Genomic DNA, 23,767 nt, shown 5'->3' with positions numbered 1-23,767 from the left:
TCCTGCCTCGACAAGGCAATTCCGACCACAAACTGTGCTGCCGTCTTGTGGTCCTTTACAAAAATGATTGCATGTTCTGTTTCTTGTCTCCACCCAAGCCATTCGCCGACCTGTAGAAAATGAGGATATGCCATTGATTAGTAAATGTAATGGCTAAACTGTCGAGGGAAATCTATCAATAGAGGACAGTAACACTCACCTTGATGTTCTCCACCACACATGGCCTTTGGAAGTGCTTCAGTATGACGATTGCCTCCAGATAGTAGAGCACAAATATGCACTGAGAAGCCGCCAGCGGAGGAGTAGATGTGTCATCAAGTTGATCCATGATTTTCAAAAATCCTCTCAGCTTTCTCAAAAATAGCCCAGCAGTCATGAGGTCTAAGAACATGTTTATCCATGAACATGGCATGCCTCTTGGATACAATTTCTTTGCTCACTTGCTTAGAGAGGATACTCTGCACAGAGCCAATGTAATCCACAAAATCACTGCACTCATTATAGAGCGCCTTGTCATCCTTTTTCAAATTGGTCAATGCAATGTTGTAATCCAAGAATCTGTAAGGAGGAAGGAGATGGATTAGGTGGATTAGACATTTGGATCAGGTGATCAAGGACCCAACCATTATGGGGGGAGGAGTCCAAGAGTCTTAAAAGGGCACCATCCCCTTTTGCCACGGTGAGGAGGGGGAGAATTCACCTTCTCACATTGCCTCGGACTGTTTTCTTGTGTAGTTTAAGAGCTTCTCTCAGTCCCTGACAAACTTCAAGGATGGTTCGACAGGGTCGGCATAATAGAGGTACCGAGAAACACTCTCAACCTCCTGTTTGTACTTCGTATTTAGCAAATTGACCCGGAGGCATTCAGCAAAACCCTTGAGCAGTGGATGATCTAGAGAATGCTTTCCCAGAATCCCCTTTTCGTTCGCTTTCTTCAATGAGGTTCTGGCCTTGTAAGCTTTTTCTCTATTACATTGAAAGAGTTCACCGCTGCTGGCAGATTCCACGTCAGATGACTCTGCCTCTCCGGATGGCTCACCAGTTTCTGCGACCAACCCTGAATTGCCATTGGGCAAAGGTGTAGGCTCTCCGGTCACAAACAAGTGATGACGTCTCAGCTCCCCAATCATACCTTCGAGTGGATTTGAAGATGAGATAATGCGGCTAAGCACTGAATAGCTAAAAGCCCGTCCAGTCTTCAGGAGGTCTAACACACCATTCTTGGCCTTTTCAAGCACCTCTTGTCTGTCTGATTCTGGCTTATCCTTCATGCATGATCTGCGCAGGTGACAGCTTAGCGATTCTTGGGTCTTCATACAAACTGGACAGAGGAGATGGTGTCTGTTTGATTTCCTGGAAAAAGAAAATAATAAGTCATTACAACAAAAGTTGTAACACATGGTAATACATGGGCATAGGTAGGTAGGTGATGATAGATATACATAGACAAATTACTTTAGAAATTAAGTTTGTTTTAGGTCATGATTAGCTTTTTTTAGTTTAACTCTACAGCCTATAAAAATTCCAAACATGTATTTTTGAAAATGAGTGAGTAGGTGGATGGAGATGGCCCATTGATGGCCATGCTGGCAGTTGAGGGCTGTTCATGATGATAAAAGAAAACTGCATTCCTTACATCAACAATGTGGGCACTTTAAGAACAGACAGTTGCTCTTTGTCCATGAATTTAGAGTCTATGACCAGGAGTCTTTTACGGAATGGATTACTAACGACAATGACGAGATAGAAAACGTGTGTAGGTAATACTCGCCCACCGTTCTTTAGCTATATGAAAACAGCCTGTAGCTACAATGGCAAAGGTTACAGGAAATTGCATTACATCTACAATTCTACATCTCTTTACCACCATTTATCCCATTTGCAATATGTTGAAAGCATACTCCAACTGAACTCTCCCACTCTGATTACACTGCTAGCGTACTAGCTCAACACACAGAGGCTTTATATTTACCTTGTCGTAGTGTGAGGAACCGGACTAACCCCAACAGTGCCCTCAAAATAAACAAACAAAAACATTCAGGCCGTACCGCCCGGAACTCAAGTGCGTGGCACCCTGGGCACCTGCTCGGCCGATTAGGCCCAAGTACCGGCACCAGGCCCAGGCACTAAGCCCGAAGCTATGTCCCTTTTTGGCCACGGTGAGGAGGGGGAGAATTCACCTTCTCACACTTAGTTTGACGACGTTGCATGGTGTTTCTGTACGCCCAACCACGATAGGATACATAAAAAGGAGACCTTTTTGCCCCCAGCATCGCCACTTCTGCTTTGCATCCCTTTTTTCTCGCGGACATATTTGTCCCGTAATTTCCTCCACATTTTTAAACACCCGTCGACCGGCAAACCCACGTTGGAGGAGATCTCCCTCCATGAATTGGAGGCCATCTGAGCGTCCTTATAGCTCGCCAACGACGGGTTGTATAAGTGCTCATACTTACGGACTTCTTCAGACAAAAGCTCTTCAATAGTATTCATCGGTAAATAAATCGGTCGACGCACGCAAGGGGTGAAAAAGCTTGGAAGGGGCTTGCAAGGTGCTCTTGCGCTTGCGTGTCCCTGCGTTTCTCTGAACGCGTAACCATGAATCAAGCTTTAACTGTAGCTGGGGGACTAAATACATTTTCTCTGCATACTCCATCACTTTTTAACTCTGTCTTGAAGCAATTAGACTACTTTTTAAAGGTATGGCCACGCTTAGTAGCGGTAGAAGAAAACCACCTTGCTGGTTAATAGCACGCCTCTTCTTACGCACACCGATTATCTTATCGTCTATAAACTTGATTACAGTCTTTTTTTTCCAATATTTTTTATATTGAGCTTCTTTTAGGGGTATAGTACCACAGAGAATGTTCAATGCCACTTCACAATTATGTCGTTACCGGACCAATCACAGCCAAGGGGGCTGTTAGAAAATTCAGGAGGTCGGTGTCCGTCCAGCTCTCGGAGGGGCGTTCCACCTCGGGGAAGGTGTTGCCAAGGCGTGGACTTGTGTCCGTCTCTGTGAAAACGGAGAAGTATAAATTACGCATTACAGATCCTACATCATGGTCTCGTGTGCTTTGGGTACTCATGTGTTTTAACAAAGGGCTTTCCGACACTTCTCTCACCCCCTGCCAAGCCAAGACTAATCAATCCTTAAATGTGTCTGTGAATCGTCAGCTGGGGACAGGGTAGGAAGAGAGAGATTCTAGTTAAGTTATATGTCAATCAAAATGACACGGGTCATAATTCAATCAAATAATACAGTGCACATCAAGCATGTTGGACATCATCAATCAAATTGGACATGAAGCAAATTTCATATACTACTAACACGGCAGAATCCAGAAAAAAAACCAAGAGGAGCGAGACAAACTTCCTGCCCAATGTTCCACTGGGTCAGGATGCATCCGCATTGGAAAACAACAGAAAGTTGCTTGAAAATGAAATGAAGAAGAGGACCAAATGCAGCACTTGTGAATCACCCGATGAACCAGACCTTCTCAATGAGACGCAAGGAAATTGTAGAAGAGCAGCCTCCGGTGAAATGCATGTTTGAACGCTGGCCAGCGCTTTTCAGAAAACAGCAGGTATATTAATAAATATATTACATTTCGGTAAAATAAAACATACAGATCACATAAGCATAAGCATGTTGTCTCTCAAAATATTGTGGTCATCTCAATGTATTACAAAACAAATAATGGCTGTGTTTTGTTTTGTGTTCTCCTCTTAAAGGTTTTTGCAGGGTTAACTAGGGTGGCAAGTAAACAAGACTTTTTTGAGTCCGTGGACCGTCACATCTCTCGATTCCTTGATCTTGAAATCCAAAGAAGGGTGTTATTGGCAGGACACTTGCAGAGCTCCTTACTCAAGCTGAAATGAACGTAAGCAATTCTATGAATGATGAAAGTCTTTACTTTTTATGATGGCGTTCCAGTTCCCTCTTTATCAGAAGTCTTTCTGAAGAAACTTTTCCGTTAAGGTTTGTTGTGTTTTCTATAGTTTTGTCATCAACCAATTCCAAACATGAACTTTTAAACTATTGAAATCATGTTAATTAGTTGTTGTGCTGTGTAATATGTTTCCTCTTTGGAAAACAAATGGCCAAATGGCAAAGACAAGCAAGCTAAACAAGACAGTAAAACCCCAACTATTTAGCACATCAAATAACTTTTAGACCTTTTATTTTTAAATGTTTTTTTTGGGGATTTTTTTTAAAAAAATTTTTATATAACAAAGCTATATATTATCACTGCCCATGTTTTTTCCCCTAATAATTGTTTTCAGTTTCTTTTCTTGATTGGTTTTCCCCTCATTTGCAGACCCATGATGTCTTGGCGAGGCGGACAGCTGTCCTACGTTGTCTTGTAGTTTCTCTTGGGGATGAGGGCAGTGATTTCTTCAAAGTTTGTTTTGTAAGTATTACATAAAATCATATAAGGTTTTTACACCGTTAAGTCATGAAGGCCTTTTCAACAGCAAGGATAAACTTATATTTATAACCTGCAGGATTCAGATGCCATCACAGATTTCATCCAGATTCCTAATGGGATATTAACTGTTTTACCTAAACACAGCCCACAACCAAGTCCAAATGCCCTGCACCTTGAGCCATCCAGCATTGGTATAATACTGGAAGGTAACATCGTTATGGATGACCTTGAAAACCATGCTCAAGCTTTTTGCTTGACTTTTGGACTAATATATAACCTTCATTTGGACTAATATATAACCTTTATTTGGACTATCTCAGAACAATTAAAAACACCTTTGACTTTATTCAGAGGGTCATGCTGAATCTGGGAGTAGGTAACCTTAGCCCAAAACTTCAGAGCTTGAAAAATGCCCTTTTGCAGTAAATCCTCTTCAGTCCAAGTCCAAAAATGAAGTCAGACATTCTTGAAAGTTTGGTATCCCAGAATATCAAATATGAAGCTTATCCGTCCAGTGCTGAATTTGATGCAGTAGCTGAAGCACTTTTGAAGAAACACCCATGTATAAAGGAGCAAGGTTCTGTTTCTGGCTTTTATGGGTGGAAAATAAGCTTGAAATATAAAATGGCAAACTACCGCACAAAGCTGCGCAATAACGGATGCTCCGAATGTGAACGCTGAATGTGAATTCCTTCAAGCGTAAACAAGGTGATCTACGCACATCCCCAAATCAAGTGAAGAAAGCTAGAAGAGCAGAGTTGAACTTTTGTCCAGATTATCCAACAGGGCAATCCCAAGAGAGCCTTGACGAAGAAAGGTTGGCACGTTTGTCTGAAGTGAGAAAGAGCAACAACCATCAGGTGGTTAAGGAGAAAATGGAAAAGACATTTGCTTACAGGCGGCATGAGGTGATTGAAGAAGAGCCTTTCTTTGCTGAGTTCAAAAGAAGGTGGCCAGCTCTTTTCTCTGAGCATGAGGTCAGTCATAACTACGTTTTTTTTTTTAAAGTTTTTTTATTTCATTGGTCCAATAATTTGATTCTTGTTTTCAATTACCTGTATCGTGTTTTTATACTATGTTTGTTAAATGTCTGTAGGTGGAAGCAGAGTTTACTCGCATCACCACTGTCCCACAGATATCTAAATTCATGCAACAGCTGGATCATCACTCTACACAGCTGATGACAATCTTCAAAAGGAAAGGAGGAGCAGCAGGACATAAAATACGAAATATAATGGCAGACTTGGATACGGTATTTTTAATTTTATTAATTTTTGATGATGAAGATGAACCAGCTGGTCACCATAGCACATTCCACCATACCAAAAAAGTACCTAAAGTTGCCATTTTTCTTTTAAATGCATTGTAAAAATTATTAGCCTGACCCTGACTACTGCCTGTCTACTGAAAGCACTAATGGTTTACCTCAATGAGGACCCTGTGAATCTCATAAGAGAGTACATGGTAAGTATTTTGGCCTTTGGTTTCTACTGTACTTTGTCTTCAGAAACGAAAAATGTGATGTATGTATGTTGTAACCGAAGATTTAATTGTTCTGTTTTTGAGGATGTTGAAGACAACCAGGAGGCTATGAACCAGACAGTCTTTTAAATCTTTGCCATAAAGATGGAAGGTGCAGAGTCTGCAGATGGCCTGGCAGATGTTGGAATAATCATTTAAGGTGTGGAAGTGCTCCATGATCTTGATAACATTGCAAATGCACTCGCCATTTTGTTTGGCCTCATGTACTCACTGGACTTAAGCTATCCGACAAACCTGAAGTACACATTTGAGGTTCTGCAAAAACTTGTGATTGAACTAGATGGCAACAAATGCTCAACAAAGGCCCAAGTGCCAAAGAACAAACTATTTGAAGGAACATTTTAGACAAGTGTGCTCCTGAGCAGCACACAGGGAACTTGGAGGACAGATTCCATCCCAAATCATCTGGCAGAAAACTGATTTTTGTATCTGCATGTTGAACTGTTATTGAAGAGTGGATCAGATGCACTAAATGTTTTACAGAGTTTAAAATGTATGTCAGTGGCAGAAGGGGAGATCAACAGTGTGAAATGGAGAGGTGAATATTGAGTTGTAGAAAGGAGGATGAGGGAAACAAATTAGCAACATTTTGGTCACAGCACCATAAACACGATTTCTAAGACTCGTGTTTTTTTTTTTTTTCTGTGTGTATTAATTTTAGAAAACTCTTTTTTTTTTACCCCTATAATGCTGAAGTGGCAGGGAGGATAATATTATTTTTAAGTATTTTTACTTAACATTTGTTCACCCTATTTATGTTGTAGGTGTAGTCCCACCATAGACTACATTACCCAGAGTTCCCTTATCACCTTAATTCCTTATCTACATTTCAGTGACCCAGCATTGGTCGCAGCAAGGTGATAAAAAAGGTGATGCATTTTGCCCTTTAAAACAGCGGCAAACCCGAATTTCTTTCTCTCTCGTGTTGGTTTTTGCAGCAATGAACTCCATTCACAAAGAGATACCCGACTCTACAGAAGAATCTTCATCAGGACAAAGGACGACGCAACAACGACACGTATAGAACTTCTGATCAAAGTTCCAATCTACTTGAAATCGTTTAGTTGCAACCTGAGTTTTACATCGATAGTATAGTATCGATTCTATACTGCAGTTTATTGAATAAGAGAAGGCGACCGGATCCCTCATTTATTCACGTTGACGAAAATAACTTTCATTCCCTTCGAGACTCATCAGACGACCACCAGGCCGTCCCGAGTTTCAGCTGACGAGCTGAGAAGGCCACCGGCAACTTCCACGAACCTGCGTTCCACGATGCTCATCAGAAGCCCGCAGAAAACATTGTTTGTCGCCATGCAAGAGCGATCCAAGTAAGGCTAATATCTGGGCAGAACTTAGTTTTATATGTGTGTTTTAATCTATGTGAGAAGTGGTGTTACTTTATTTCATTAAGATCTAAATGCAATCTGAAATTCACAGTCTACACGGTCCTTGACCGCTGATAATATTGCTTTGTTCTTTTGCTATTGTTAGATAGGTTGTGCATTTATTTATTTTATTTTTATTTTTTCTCTCTTTTTTTCTCTTTACATCACCATCTGAACATATACGTCCACATCGCAATTTCAGTGTTGTTAAATATCTTGTATCGAGTTAAGGCCTAGCTTGGATTTAGTCCTTAAGGCAAGAATCCTTTGTTTAGGCATTCATTACATTCTGTGGACCTCCCCCAACTAAATTGGCGCCTAAGAACACAGAGTTCAGGTCTCGGACCCACAGCCGCATCCGGTGACCATCCATCGCCTGTGCGCTTGCGCATAGCCTCCCTCTCACTTCCCCCATCTCTCCATTGAGCGCAAGCGCGTTTATTTGCAACTGCGCATACCCACACACGCACACACCCACGCACGCACCCACGCACGCAACCACACACACACACACACACACAGGCACCCCCCCACACACACACACAAACACACACACAGAGACGAGGAAGCTAACGCATCCTCCTCTGCATTTCTGAAACAGACTACCTCACTACCCAACTTCCCAATTCCACTTTGTGCCTTGTTCAATTGTTTTACTCCAGTGTTTATGTGATTATACCTGATTTAATATTAGCCATTAATTACTGTTTGTTACTTTTAATTAATTGTTTATTTTAGACTTAAACAATTGTCTTGCCTGTTATTGTTCCAATATTAACTGAAAGCCATTTTCCGCCAACCAAGTACTCGGATTGCCTTCACTTGTCTAGTTGTTTTCATGAAGTGTTATAGACTTGTAATGAGATTGTAATAAGTTAGTATTGTAATACCATACTAAGACTCAGTGTTGTGCACGTTCACACCTCTCATGAACTAGTTCAAAGTTCAGTTCATACAAGTAAACATGAATCGTTCACGTTCATAGTTCACCATTTACATTCTGAACTAGTTCATAGTTCAGTTCATTTTCATTTTTTTTTTCAGGAGGACATAATTTGCACAGAAAGGTGAGATTTTTACTGTCGGAAACTTTATCAGACAGTGTGTCAAAATCCCGCACATAATAATAAGGTGGATCGGATGTACTCGCTGAGTCTGCGTCTCTGTTTTCGCTTTCACTTGCCATTTTTTATATTGAGACCGAGAGCTGTTGCCTTGGAATACGTTGCTTGTTTGGTATACATATGTGCGATGATTCATGGGTAATGTAGGGCGAAGTTGAGTTAGTTGGTTTAGGTATCGCAGACATACATTAATACACAGCCCTGTAGTACCATTTAAATAATGAATTATACAGGGAACTAAAGGTAATAATTTAACCTCTTCAGCAATGACATGCTACTGGCTTAATCTCAGATCAACAAGGGCATGTACACTAAATGAAAGACCGCTCAAAAGTTAGCATAGGTAAACCCTGTAACACTCGTATTTGTACATTAGCAGCTTATGCTAAGCGAGTTCACAAACAGTACATCATGCTAGATCAATTAACTCGTAACAATTATGAGAAAGCTAAACTATAACAAACACATAATGACAAGGTAGGCTACAAAGTCAAACTCACGTATACATGGACGCACACAACTTCAACAAAGTGCAACGTTCAATTATGTGAAAATATGCCCGAAGTTAACTGCTACTCCATCTAAATATGTCGTGAAGCAATATCAACACATTGCACCGTGAGAAGTGGAGTCACATGACCAACGCAATTACCAAATATGGTCATTTACCGAAACATGGTCTGTCTGGGCAATAATCAAATAACAAATAATTAGGTACTGAGCAACGACACGGTACAAGCATTCGATTTAGACAGCTTCTTTCCTCAGTAGAAGGAAAACATTACGCAATGTTTTAGCTAGACCTTAGTGGACCTCAGATAATATGAACGTGTTCACCGTTGAACTTCATTATTTGTCATGATGTTGCGTTCAGTTCATCGTTCTCATTAAAATGAACGTGTTCAATGAACGCGTTCTTTTGAACGCGTTCATGCACAACACTGCTAAGACTGTAGCATAGTGGTACATTTTATGAGACTGATTTAATTAAACTAATGTAACAAGCACGGTTTCACCTACAATGTACATGGATCATCTAAAAGAAAAATCTGTATGGTTTGTACAGTGTTCAGTAATTGTAAGGGGGAAAAAGTAGGTCCTGTAAGAGATTTTTGTTTTCATTGGGGAAAGTTGAGCATTAAGGGAAACATTTGAATGTTTAAAAATGGTTGATTTGATATGCAGGAGTGATTTTAAGGTGTTACTCACGTTTGTAGTACTAGCCATGTTACCATTGGTGTTTTCATGTCAAACAAGTTCAAAGTTAAGTTGGAATTACAAGGAGTTGTTCAGTTGGTGTTAGTAAATGCAGTTGAGATAGAATTACATTAGTTGGGTCAGTGTAATGAATGTCTGTTTAGTTAGATGGACACTGCCTGATCAATTAAGGCTAACTTGACCAGATAATATTGAAATGACTTAATACAGTCTTGTTGGTTTCACATAAGTTAGTTATTTCCTCTGTAATAATAGTATTAAATTAGTTTGAACTCAAGTTATGTGGACATTGTTGACATAACTATATTAAGTACATTGAACAACTTATTTTTTTGCAGTAGGTGTGTGCAGGCATGTTAAAACAGCAAATTAAGGTACTTGATTGGACAGTTCATTGTGTTACATTATGTACTACTTTCAGCCACAATGTTATTCTTACTGAAATTGACTGCCAGTTACAGATTTTGACTATATTGACTAACTTTTACCTGTATCCAAATTTGGTTGCATGTTTTAGGCCATCTAAATTACCTTGCTAAGTTTAAGTAAAAACCTGATTACCGATTGTAATTAGTTGTATCAGTCTTCTGGAAATGGAGCAGCACAGAGTAGTTTTGAGATGCTTTTTTTTTTTTTTGGAGGGTTGAGTCTAATCATGTTTCAGTTGCTTGTGTTTGTGGAACACACTACCACTGAATTGTTAAATTTTGTGATGCAGAAAAGTAGAAAAGTTGTTGAAGTAGGTGGATTTCTATTTCTTTTGTTTTTATTTTTAGATAATGGAAAGTGTACTTTCACGTCATAGATTAAGCCAGAATGGCCAGTTATGTTACAAAATGACTGTGTGAATGTTTTGTTTGTAAAATTGTATGTGCTTCCACAAATTCTGATGTTAGGCTGAGGTGCTCAAAATGTTACTTTGAGAATAAAAAGTATGACTGATTATTCTCTGTTGTAATTACTTAATGCAATCGGTTTCCTTAATTCCTCTAAGTAAACAGGACTCTTTAGTGGAGTCACATTAACTTGGGTTGTATACAGTGCCTTGCATAAGTATTCACCCCCTTGGATGTTTTACCCTTTTATTGCTTTTATAAATCAATCATGGTCAATAAAAGTTGGCTTTTTTTACCAAAAAAAAATCACAAAAAAGCCCTCTTTAATGTCAAAGTGAAAACAGATTTCTACACAGTAATGTCAATTAAATAAAAATATGTAATGATAAATAAGTGATTGCAGAGGTATTCACCCCCTTTAAAGTGACTGACCTAATTCAACAGAGGTCCAGCCAATTGGTGCTAGTAGTCTCACAATTAGTGAAATGGGGATCAGTGTGCAGTAAATATGTCTCAAGTGATTGTAGTATAACATCCCCTGTGTCTGGAAGGTCCATTCACTGGTCAGTAATCAGTATTCCTGGCTACCGTTACACCATGAAGACAAAAGAACACTCCGAGCAACTCAGAGAAAAGGTTATTGAAAAGTATGTCAGGGGAAGGATACAAAAAAATGTCCAAGGCACTAAACATCCCCTGGAATTCTGTTAAATCCATCATCAAGAAATGGAAGGAATATGGCACATGTGTAAATCTGCCTAGAGCAGGCCGTCCTCACAATCTGAGTGACCGTGCAAGAAGAAGAAGGCTTTATGGAAGAGAGCCACTGTTAACTTATCAAATTTAACAGTGTAGTGCACGTTTGCAGCGTGTAGTTCTTAATCAGTCACGACTAAAGTTAGTAAGGATTATAACAAAACGCCAATGATGCAGAAGCTAAAACATGATCCTGCAAATTATGCTTAACAATTATAAAGCATCACGAAAAAAGGAGGTACGAAAACCCATTGATCAAATAGCAGCGAAAATAAGCCTTCTGAACACAACGCAGATAGATAGATAGAAGTAATGAGGGGGGGACGTCATTGTATTGTACATTCTATTTCTGGTTTATTTGTTTTCATGTAGTAGGAAAATAAAAAAGGAAATAAATACCCATAGACTTTCCTGGGGTAGTCCAAATGAAAATCTACAGTTGCTCATTAGCTAGCAGGTGAGAATCAACTTACATGTCCATATCTATGTAGCTGAGTTTGTAAATACTCAGTTAGTTTCTGCTTTACTTCGGCAGTCTAAATGAAAATATATAGATATTATGTTATGCAAGTGAAAATCAGCTTCATGTGGTTGGAATTCTGGGGTAAACCTAAGGTTTATGAATGCACTACATGAAGAAGACAATGTGAATATTAGCATGTCTTAAATTAGAAAGTTTAGACACTTATCTCGACTACTTCTTGTGAGAATATGTAGCTATTCAAATGAAACAAGGAGAAGTTTTCCTTACCAATTGTTGGAATATGCATTTGAAATCTCAGCAATGATAAAATTGATCAACTAAATAATGTATAGACATGGTAAAACATTTGTCTATGTATTGTTTAACATATGGTAAATTGTGATTCTTTCGTTATTTTACTTTACATTGTAGTGAGGGTGAGAGTGATTCTCAGTTTTATGAAGCTTTCTGCCTATTAGTGCAGGCTAAACTGGCATTGTCATTTTTCAGCCAAGCATGTATGCTTTACATGTGCTTACTTTGTCCTTGGTTTTTAAGTAAGCTATTACAAATTGTTACTACCGTCGTTGCAACCATTTTTCCTCAAGCTAAAATAGTTTATTTCCGACTGCGCATGCCAATGCTCCAAATCCACATCTTATTCATCTAGTTTTCTTTAACTTATTTACAGGGACATGCATTCTTGGCACCACTGTGCAAGTTGCATCAACTGAAACAGTAACCTATGCAGAGCTAAATTAACATGCGTCTCTGTGCCTTTCTAAACGTTCAATTTTGATTGTCTGTATGGACGTCTGCTGTGGGGACGCCCTAAAGTAGCAGCTTTACAAATGTAAATGTCCTCTCAGCCTGTGACATGGTGATTTATCTCTGCATATTCATTTAAAAAAGTGGTCTGTACAACATAACTGTATCTATACCTTCTAAAATTATGTGATCACTCACTGAAACATGAACATAGGGTGCCTGTGTGACGTTCATCCCCATATTCCCATGTACCCCTTTTTATAATCGCTGTATGGAACTGATCATAATTTAAAGCAGTGGTCATACCCATAGCCAGTGGACAGGTGAGGTCTCTTGGTAGTCAATGGCTTGATGTTTTTGAAGAACTAAACATAGCACAAAAAGTAAGGACATTTGTGTTTGGTAGATTATTTCTTTGTTGTAACAATGCTTCTTGGCAATAAATCTTATACCGTTGGAAAGCCTGTTTATTTCCCTCCCTAAACAAATAGAAAGAAAAAGAAGAAAGAATCACAGTTTGTTTGATAGCTAGCATGCTACAAACGGAGGGCTATAGCAAATCATGAACACTGCAACGCAGTGGCTAGTAGTAGTAAAAACGTATGTATTAACATGAAACAGTTTACATACCGATGCCACAGCATGGAGTTGCGACCAAGAAACCCAGCGTGCTCCTATCCTTAGCACCAGTACTGCCAGTGACGGCAACTTGTGTGCCACAACCTAACAGAGCACCCCTATATCTCCCGGAAGAAATGACGTGCCCATTTACCCCAAGCCGTGCCCACGGGTGGGCACAATTAATGGGAGCCTAATGAGCAAACATGCTCACATGTATTTGCATTGCTTGTGGCAACAGTGGTTAAGAAAAGTATTTTTTTACCAGGCCAGCCTGGCAGGGAGGCAAAGTGATAAGTTGGATCTCAGCAAGAGAGGGAGAAAGAAGTGCACTGTAAAGAGAACAAGGCATGTGTAAATACTGCATGGTCACCAGTCCTTTGTCACCAATACAGCAAGTTGTCTCTAAGCTACTGCACCTGCAAGTCTGAATACTTTGGCAGTATGAGTGGAAGTTATGCATGAAAAAGCTGGTTTACCGATCCCACCGGGCAAGTTATCATAGGCTCCCTTTATAATTCTGCACTATTTAACAGTTTCTCCTGTGTGTGTGTGTGTTCGTGTGAGAGTGAGAGTGAGAGTGATTTGTGAGTATGTAGAGGCCATGCTGAGGAGCATCTGATGCTTTGCAGTTGGTGATTTGGACCAGCTGTTTGGATTCAGTCAGATCCTCTCAGTCCCTGACACTGCACCGGTCTCGTCTAGTTTTAAGGTCCTGCTCAAGCTCATGCTGAATGACCTGCATCCTGCGCATCCTGGCCAGTCACCACCCGGGCCTAAAACAAGAGAGGATAATTGGTAAGACATTAACTAGCAACCGTTCTCACGTCAGATTCCAAAGAACTAATTTAGCAGTGCTCCCCAACTGAACCAATGGTCATGTTTACTGAAAATTACTTTTGCACATCTGGACAGACAGGTGTTTCTAGTGTCCCCTTCCTCCAGTTCCCCTGACCTACACATAACGAGAGGAACAAATCATCCTGACTCATCTGACACCATTCTCAGAGACTTTGCCTGACAGCAGACCAGCTAAACACTTATTTAACATATTATTTCTGGCCTGTCTCTGCCAGCACACGACACTGGGAGTCCTCATCCTCTGCAGGTGACACACGCCAAGCTCACCTCTCCGTGCAGGTAGTTCGCCTCTGACAAATCAGAAGACACGTAGGAAGAGTTTACTAAGAATGAACTGACAAAACGCACTAATATAACGAGCTAGTTTGAGAAGACGTGAGAAATGTTACTTGCCCGTAGTTGACCGCACTCTCCCAGCGTAGATCAAACGTGGTTTGGACACGGTCAAGACAGACCTCAATAACCACATTAACAGTGAATAGTTTAGCCTACTGGACTGGATGCGTTCTACAGTCGCTGAAAGTTCATACCGTGCACGCAAACCTTCGTGTATTAGCTACTGGCAAGGTCGCTGGCCTGTGCTAGGCATAGCCCGCTCTTCCATCACCGTCACCGAAAGTCACCGTATTGTCGACAGTGTTCTGTTTAGATTGTGCACCAGCTGCCTTTTTTATTGAGCTGTTCCACGGCAGACAAATGCAGTAGCGCAAATTTCTTTGGTGAGTCCAGCATGACTAAAGTTCCACTGATCCTGTCCTACGCGCGGCGTATGTTGAGATTTGATTGGCTATTACCACATTTGCTTGACAACAGTTGCTACTGCAGAAAATGCTGTCAATTTTGACGCTGTATTCGATTGACGTGTCTGTACTATTACGTTCCAGGACTATATAAACCGTGCGCACACATGGGAGCTGTTCATTCAGGCCACAGTCGATGGATGGAGCGCAACGTTGCCGTCATCTCGGAAACATTTGGTGAACTCTTGCTAATTGGATATGGCAGCGAGGAGGATAATTATTGCAGCAAGAGTAGGCACCCTCTCCATTGTCGAGCAGCGGGAGTAAGCTCCATGCGAGTGATGACCGTTACTGCTTTGGAATGGCACTATAAAGTAACTAACCGGATGCGCCCTGTGAAACTGCATGAATATGCGTAACCAGGAGCTTCCTTAGCCATCTGCCTGGTAAGTACTTCAAAACACGTGGGCTTACTGGGCTCACACGTTCACTTGAGACGTTGTCTAGAAGAGGGAAAGACCTTTACGAATTAAGAATTACGCTCTACATATGTCTATTGCCATTTCAGCTTAACTGGAGCTATTGAATCTAGCTCAGTTCATCCACATATTCTCTTTCAAAAGTGAAAAGAAATTTGAAAGGCTACTTGATACAGCCTAGATGAGATTAAAATACTCCTTGTTAAAGTATGACCTGCACTACTACCAGGACATGTTTGTGTTGACGCTCCAAAACTCGATGCTCGTTTGGTGTTGTAAATATAATTGTGAAAGTTGTTGCTGGCTGGTTAGTTTTTATTATGCAATATCTCGGTTTCAGTTAGTCATGGACATATCTGACTTTAAATAAATTCTATAGCATATTTTTTCACCCAGCATTCTGTTTTTCTAGGTGGATAATGATACTCACATGTTGTGTTTGTACACTTTAACAATATACATATTTCATAAGACACTGAAATAAAAGTTGACGCTGACTTGATTGCGTCTCTTTCAGTCATCCACATAACATTGTTCATGCGCTACTTGCCCTGTACCCTGTCATGTCAATGAGCAGCTCAATATTACATATAAAATGGATCATAATACAACATAAAGTAGTTCCTTCGATATAACTGAAAGTAGTTCCAATTTCTTTCACGAACATTACATTTTATCCTTTCCTGCATTGATATGAATTACTTTCAAAAGAAAAGTCTATGAAAATCTTCCATGGCAAGTAGAAGCCACTGTTATGGCATAAACATCTTAATATAAGTGGTGAACACTTCAAACACAAAACACACACACAATCTGCATGGAACAATAACCCACCGTTTGACATTGTATTCATGGACTGCTTCAATTCTGCAAGCCGGTTTGTGGCAGGATGGTAAGGTACAGCAGTGGGATGCTTGATGCCATTTTTCCAGATGAAAGATTGGAATTCCTCGGATGTAAATGTAGTCCCATTATCACTGACCAGTCGTTCAGGTGATCCTGTTCTTGCAAACAGAGTGTAGTGAACTTGATGTGGGTTGATGTGGCATTTTTCACTATGAAGACCTCTGGCCATATTAAATGCACATCAATCACGACAAGGAACTCTTGATTCAGAAAAGGCGTTGCATAGTCCAAATGGACTCTTTACCATGTAGTGGTTAGCCACACCTAGTTGTGGACGGGAGTTAGTGGAGGTTGCTTTTGTGTCAGTTGACATCTAGAGGATGACTTTTCTAAATCCTCTATCTGGTGATCAATGCCTGCCCACCATATGTAGCTTCTAGCAAGTCTCTTCATCTTCACGACACCCATGTGCCCCTCATGAAGTGCTTCTAGTACTTAAGAGTGCAGCTTGGGTGGAACTACAACCCCTATGGCCGACATGATGCACCCATGGCACACAGATAGTTGCTCACGACGACTGAAGTACTCAGGCAAGCCCACTGTGTTTTTAGCAGCCCACTCCTTTCCCGTTAGCTCCAAAAGTTCTCCATCTGGGACAGGTGGAACATCTCAGCCAGATCTGCAGATGTAGAATGGTCCTCTGGCTCACATGACAGCCGTGAGAGTCTATCAGCATTTCCATGCTGTATTGTTCCCTTGTACTCTGTCATGTAGTCGTGTGCGCTTAAGAATAATGCTTATCTCTGTAAGCGTTCTGCAGTCATAGCTGGGATAGATTTTCTTGGGTTTAAAATGGCCCCTAGGGGTTGGTGATCTGTAATTAATGTGAAATGTTTGCCGTTTAACTACTGAATAATTTCGTTACACCCAAACAACGCTCAGCCCCTCTCTATGAATTTATGGCAAGGCATCACAAGCCAAGCAAAGAGGTAAGTATGGATTGTAGTGTGTCAACTTGTCTTGAATGCCAGGTCACAGCTTTAGGTCCACTTCCAGGTCATCTTTGCTTGCAGCAGGTTGTTCAATAGATAAAGCAGAGTTGTTATATTTTGTCAGGAATTTGTGGTAGTATTTGACCAAGCCCAGGAATGAGCGAAGCTGGGTAACATTGTAGGCCTTCGGTTATTTCAGGACAGTGTCAATGTTGCCTCGGCATTTGTGGATGCCCTCTCTGTCTATTCTGTGCCCACAGCACTCTATGGAGTTATTTGTCTTTATTTACTATTAGTCCACACTCTGCTAGTCTAGTTAGTACTGCTTCAACATAAGCTAGATGGGAGCGGGCGGACACAACACTAAAAACTAGCCTATTACACTGAAAAGGGCCTTGATTGACTGTGGGTATTGATTGTCAGATACTTTTTGGATGTGACATCCATTTCCTTTTGTAAATATTCTTGGGCCAATTTCTGAGTGCATCGTACAAGCCCGTGCCAAACTGGCAAGTCTCCTAACCTCGACCATGTAGTTTAATATCGACTTGTTATTTAGGTGATTTCGATTATGAAATCTGAATCTCCCCACAATGACAAGTGGTTTTGGGTTATATCATTGAACAATCTCTGGGCCGGTTTTTGTTGTGCTGTTAGACTGTGTAGCAGATTGTACATTTTTTCGACCATTACTCTTAGCAACACTGCAACTTTCCAGTCGTTTTCAGTGTGGTTAGCTGAGCACTACTGCTCTAGTCATTCTATGTAAGTGTCCCATTCCTCCACACAAAAGGTTCCATATGCCCAACCGTACCAGTCATGTATTTTCTGAGTCATTCCTTCACTTTTGTCTATCCACGGTACCACCGTTCCTTTCCTCCCACAGTACCACCATTCCTTTAGGCGTGCCAGAATGACCAAAGATCCTGTTTTTACATACAACATGTATTGATATTTGATTAGCTATTACCACTAATGCTTCATGATGTTTGGCTAGGCGAGTGTTCTTAGTTTTGTCTTTCAGTAGGATTGTTGCCCAGCCTATGCTGTAGTAACCCCTCTTCTGAAACTCATCTCACTCTGCCTGCCCTAGACATCTGTTTCACACTGGGTTAACTCCAATCCCATTAAACCCATTTCTCTCACTTACTTAATAGACTCTACAAAACTCCGACCTGCTCGCTCAATATCCTTCCCTCTCAACTTGTGTTTTGGACTCTGTAGGTCCCTGTATTCTCCTTATTATTAACAACTCTCTGTTCTCAGGCAGTGTTGTCATCGAGTTCACTAAACCGAGTCAGAGTCATCAATAAACTATTAGATGGATTAATCAGGAATAAAGAAAATGTGCTCTTTATTAAATACAAGTCACTGAAGTATCTGTTTGCCATTAATATGTGGTGATGTGTTGGTATACACGGTATTGTCTCATGCTATATCTCGTTTGAAAAATATGTCAGTGTACCAGAGAAAGATGGCTTCTCACTGAGAGTACCTTATATACCGATATATCTGTTGAAGCCATTTCTGTGGAAATAATAGTTTTGTAATAATTGTAGATAGAGAATTTAAGATTGAATGATATTTATGAGAACTAAGAAGAAATTGTGTTGCATGTGTAATGTAGAAATGTAAATATTGATAGTTGACCAGTGACGCTAAGAAAAACGTAATTTGATTGGATTGGACAAACACCAGATTGGATTTGATTGTTTGATTCGATATGAAAGAACAAGAAACACCACGAAACAGTCAGAAGCTTTTGGACCTTGGAGCAACACAGTCCTTTTACCTACACTAATGCCAGTTAACTTGTTAGAAAAGTATTATCCTGAATTTGTATGCTGTATTATTTAAATCATTTTTAAGTAAACTTTCAAACGAAGAATTTCGGATCACAGACTTTTGTTTCTGAACTTTGGTGTCGAGTAAAGAACTTTGAGGTCCTAAGCTAATGGGCTAAGCTAGGCTGCACCCATAATATCCATAGACATATACAGTGCCCTCCGCAATTATTGGCACCCCTAGTGAATATGAGCAAAACAGGCTTATAAAAAAATATGTCTTTGCTGTTTATCCTCTTGGTCTTTCACTCAAATTATTCACAAAAATCTTACCTTTTCATTGAAGTAAAACTATTGAAAGAAAAAAAAAACTGTTGACATTAAATAAATATTTTTCCCCAAAACATGTGTGCCACAATTATTGGCACCCCTTAATTTAATGTTTTGTGCAGCCTCCCTTTGCCAAGATAACAGCTCTGAGTCTTCTCCTATAATGCGTGATAAGGTTGGTGAACAGATGGCACAGGATCTGAGACCATTCCTACATGCAGTATCTCTCCAGATCCTTCAGATTCTGAGGTCAACGTTTGTAGACTCGGCTTCAGCTCATCCCACAGATTTTCTATGGGGTTTAGGTCGGGGGACTGTGATGGCCATGGCAAAACCTTTTTTATTCTGCGGTCAGTGAACCATTTTTGTGTTGATCTTGAGGTGTGCTTCGGATCATTGACCTGCTGGAAGGTCCAACCACAGCCCATTTTAAGCTTACTGGAGGGGGCTGTTAGGTTTTCATTTAATATCTGCTGGTTTTTGATGGAGTCCATGATACCATGTATCCTAACAAGATGTCCAGGGCCTTTGGAAGAAAAACAGCCCCACAACATCAAAGATCCGCCACCATACTTCACATTGGGTATGGGGGTCTTTTCTGTATGGCTATGTTTCTGTCTACGCCAAAACCACCTTTGATGTTTGTTGCCAAAAAGCTTTATTTTGGTCTCATCTGACCATATAACTCGGCCCCATTGAAAGTCTGACTTACATTTGGCAAACTGTAGGCGCGTTAGTTTGTAGTTGATTGACAGCAGAGGCTTTTTTCTGGCAACCCTCCAAAACAACTTGTGGTGATGTAGCGGAGCTGCGTCAATTACCGGCATGCGTCAATTATAGGACACATTCGGCGTTGTCATGTTTACATTCACTCTCGTGATCAACTTCGGGTGACTATGGCAAGAAACGTAAGCTCCCACAAAAATAGGGCATTTAAGCTTTACTTGTGAAAAAAATTAACTCTGTAGATCTAATTTAAGCTTGTGAAATAGTGTTGTACTTTTGCGTGTACATTATAGTGTGGAACACTTAGCGGCGCGACGAATATTTTATTTGGTCTTAAAGTTGTACTGTCAGATTTATTCTCTCCAGATGAAGTTTGACTGTGATTTTAAACTGTCATTTCAAATGCTAAAAACAGCTAGCATGATGTAATGTAAGTACGGATGCTTACAGAGATCCGATTACTCTGGTCGTTTAGACCTATGTCAATATGAAAGGCACTTGTTGAGAAATTGGGCGGGAGAATAACGCGATTTGGTGAGGAAGGTCGCCTTCCGTAGTTGCGTTTACAGTTTAACTTAAACAAAGTTGAATTAGATTAAAATGTTGTATTTCCACGAACAAAAGTACAATTACAATACCGTTATAATAAATGTCTTCATTTTTAATACATAACATACATAATCATGCCATGTTTGTTTTGTGCATGTTTAAGTGAATAGACTGCACCTACAACTGAATCAGGTCAAAGAAAGCCCACAAATAACCCAAATTAAACAAAAATAACACTAGTTAGATTAACATTTGCTTGTCAAAACATATTGTGACAAAGTCATTTGTACAGAAATTAGACTGGTATATGTCAAAGGAGGAGGAAAGCATATTATTATCTCGAAAACCAACGCGGTAAGTGGAACAAAGTGGGAGTGTCCTATAATTGACGCAGGCAAAAACGTACTCATGTAACGTGTCACCCTAAACAGTAATAGACATTTTTAGAAATACGTTTTCTTGCGGTGTTAAACGAGTCTTACAAGTTAAAAAGGACAAATATCTCTCTCGAAAACCGTAAGTTTGGCTAACCTTATACATAACGTTAATCTATAAATAGACTTAGCATATCGATTTTTCAACAAACTGTCCGATAACTGACGCATCTACATCTGTTCAACTGTGTGCCTCTCCCAGAGGCCTGGAGAACTTCTGTTGTGGGAACTGGATATTGATAGAGTTAATTTCAAAACACTGTTCATGACTTAAGAATATATGAATCAAGTGCCTTGTATTAATAATTACCTTGTATGAATCATGTGCTTATGTAAGCAGGAACATGGCTTTTCTGTGTTTCTGTGTGTGTGTAACTTAGATTATTAGGTGCTGACGCCACTTAGTCTGCATATGTGTAAGACATACACGCGTAAGTGAGGGAACCTCTTGTCTATGTTTGGGTGAGCTCAGAGGTGATAAGAAGGGTCTCAGAGTGTTTGCATCTCAGAAAGTGCAGTTGGGATGACACAAAGGGACTTTTTAGTCGAGCGTGGCTATTCTTGCTGACTTTAGAAAGATGTATGGCGTCAGAGTTAGATAAAGAGTTAGATCAATTAGATAAATCTTTCTAAAACGTTTTTTGGGTGTTGTGAAAAGGAATGGCAACATTACAAAGTGATTAATGCTTTACTGTCCCAACTTTTTTTTTAAATATGTTACAAGAATCAAAATTGAATTAAGTGTTTGTTTTGAAAAAACAATAAAATTCATGAGGTAAAACATCAAGTAATGTGCTGTTGTATTGTTTTCAATGTAATAAAGGTCAATGAGGATTTACAAATCTCTATTACTTTTTCTGATTTGGGGTTGTACATCGAATCACAGAAAACAATCAAGATTGACCTCGCAAACTGCGTTATTTGATGGACCACCTCAAAAGTACATGTTTAGAGTTGTTCCAGCCAAATTGGCACCTTAGCATAGATGAACTTTAAACAATGTATGAAAGGGAAACCAATTAGGTGGGGTTTCAAATTGTGGGTGATGGCAACATTGGATTCAGGTGTGACAGCACCCATGTTGCCCACTGGGTGGTGCTGTTTCAGTGTGTTGTTCAAGGAGATGATTTCATTTTTTTCTTAGTTTTTTTTTTACATTGGCTGTTGTAATTCACTGAAGGAGAACTTAGTCTTTAGATTGGTGGTTAAATAAAGATTTTGAAGAATTTTGTTTGAGATGTTGTTAAACTTCTAGAAGCTCTGATAAGCTACACTTGCAGCGCTTCATCATCATTGGTTATGCTGCCTTAACACCCTCAAGAGTGTTGTTCAGGAGAACAGGCCCTAGCACATTTTATTATTCTGATTATCTGAATGAGTTAAACTTTCCCTCCCATTGGAAACATCTTATATTTGTTAAATATTTATTCAAAAGACATTATGACACTAAATCCTCAAAGTACTTTTTTTTAACAAAGTAGGTGGCCTGAGGTTTCAGTTATGTTATTTAAAGAAATATGGTAGATGAAATAAATGAAGTAATTCTTTTAAACCTGATCAGAAACTCATGGGCAGCTTGTTACTTGATTTATAGGCTTTTGCAGAAATTTCAAGTTGAAAAAAATGACAAAAATGCTTTTTATTACCCTAATTTTTGCAGAAAAGTCAACCTCATTCTAAATAGTTGTTTGTAAACTCATGTAATAAGTATTATCGTAGAACATCTACCTTGGAGAGAAGTATCCTAATTATTCCTAATGTACTGAATCAACATAATAGAAGTTATGTTAGTCATTTTAATTGAACTAAAAATGTGATGACACAATGAAAATCATTCAAAATAATTGAGTGAAGGAGAGGTACTACTAATGACCCTTTTCTATCTCCCTCTCTGATGTTGAGCATTTCTTGACTTCCTTGAAGATAAGCCTACATGAAATATTGGCTCAAGAGGTTTTAATAATGAGAGGGTATATTTATCTATGTATCTGTCTTCTTTATTTGGCGTATTTTATTTGCCTCTATTTGCTTTTTTACAGTTATGACTTCAAAGGCCTCAAACGTCTCATTTTTCTGAACATGTTGTTTTTTTGTGCATTCTGTGTCCCGTAGATGGCAGTGTTCTCTAACTGATCATAGTACGAAAGCCTGTACCTTGTGTCAAACACATGTTTTGATTGATTGCGTTATTTTTTCTGATAAGCTTGACAAATGAAAGATAAATAATGGTTAAATATGAACTGTTGTGGCAGTCTACAGATAGCACTGAGAGACGGAAATACCAGACACAGACCATCTATTGATAACTGTGCGCCTCACACCCACATCGTGAACATATTCTCCTGACTCTCTTTCTGTAGTATCTGCAATACCGCTGGCCTACACGGCAAGTCACGTTGTTTTGGCTTGGTTTCTCCCTATCTCTAAGGGAGTGCCTTGACTTGAGGGACCCCCCACACACCCGAACACAGATAAGATCAGTGTACATAGAAAGCCAGCACTAGCCCTTGCAAGACTCGTGTAACTTCTTTATCTATTCACACCGCCATGAATCAGCTATTCAAACAGATGCGAAACAGGGAATGCCGCCAGCAAGTCGATCATTAACTTGGACTGTCTGTGTCATTGTCTTCGGGGCTCTGGAGTGATCTTTGTAATGCCATTCCTGCCGATTAATTCACTTTACTGGATGTGTTTGTGTAATGTTTCATAACAATTTGGTCAGCCTTTGGTAAGGCAATATGAAGAGTAAAAGTAATGATCTCTGAAGAAATGGCGAACATTTTAGGATTTTATTTGACAGTCTCCATACATAGTTATAGTTGCCTATATGATACATTGTAAAAATTAAATACAGATTTAATTTGGAATACAACAAGT

At 39.7% G+C, this 23,767-nt stretch overlaps 2 long non-coding RNA genes across 3 annotated transcripts; both read left to right on the top strand.

The window, feature by feature from the left end:
- Positions 1-962: 962 nt before the first annotated feature.
- Positions 963-4,669, top strand: LOC122132966. Its single transcript, XR_006152464.1, has 4 exons — positions 963-3,587; positions 3,736-3,884; positions 4,323-4,415; positions 4,510-4,669. It is a non-coding gene; the product is annotated as an uncharacterized LOC122132966 (long non-coding RNA).
- A 103-nt stretch (positions 4,670-4,772) lies between these two features.
- On the top strand, positions 4,773-7,819 carry LOC116220724. Of its 2 annotated transcripts, XR_004163817.2 has the most exons (4): positions 4,773-5,410; positions 5,530-5,685; positions 6,000-6,114; positions 6,914-7,819. It is a non-coding gene; the product is annotated as an uncharacterized LOC116220724 (long non-coding RNA). The 2 variants fall into 2 exon arrangements; XR_006152449.1 differs by having other exon boundaries at positions 5,530-6,114.
- Positions 7,820-23,767: the final 15,948 nt, after the last annotated feature.

This window comes from Clupea harengus, chromosome 6 (assembly GCF_900700415.2).
Source record: "Clupea harengus chromosome 6, Ch_v2.0.2, whole genome shotgun sequence".
In the NCBI taxonomy this organism is placed as follows: Eukaryota; Metazoa; Chordata; class Actinopteri; order Clupeiformes; family Clupeidae; genus Clupea; species Clupea harengus.
Note: the sequence above shows the minus strand (reverse complement) of the source record. Positions and strands in the feature narration are given on the sequence as shown.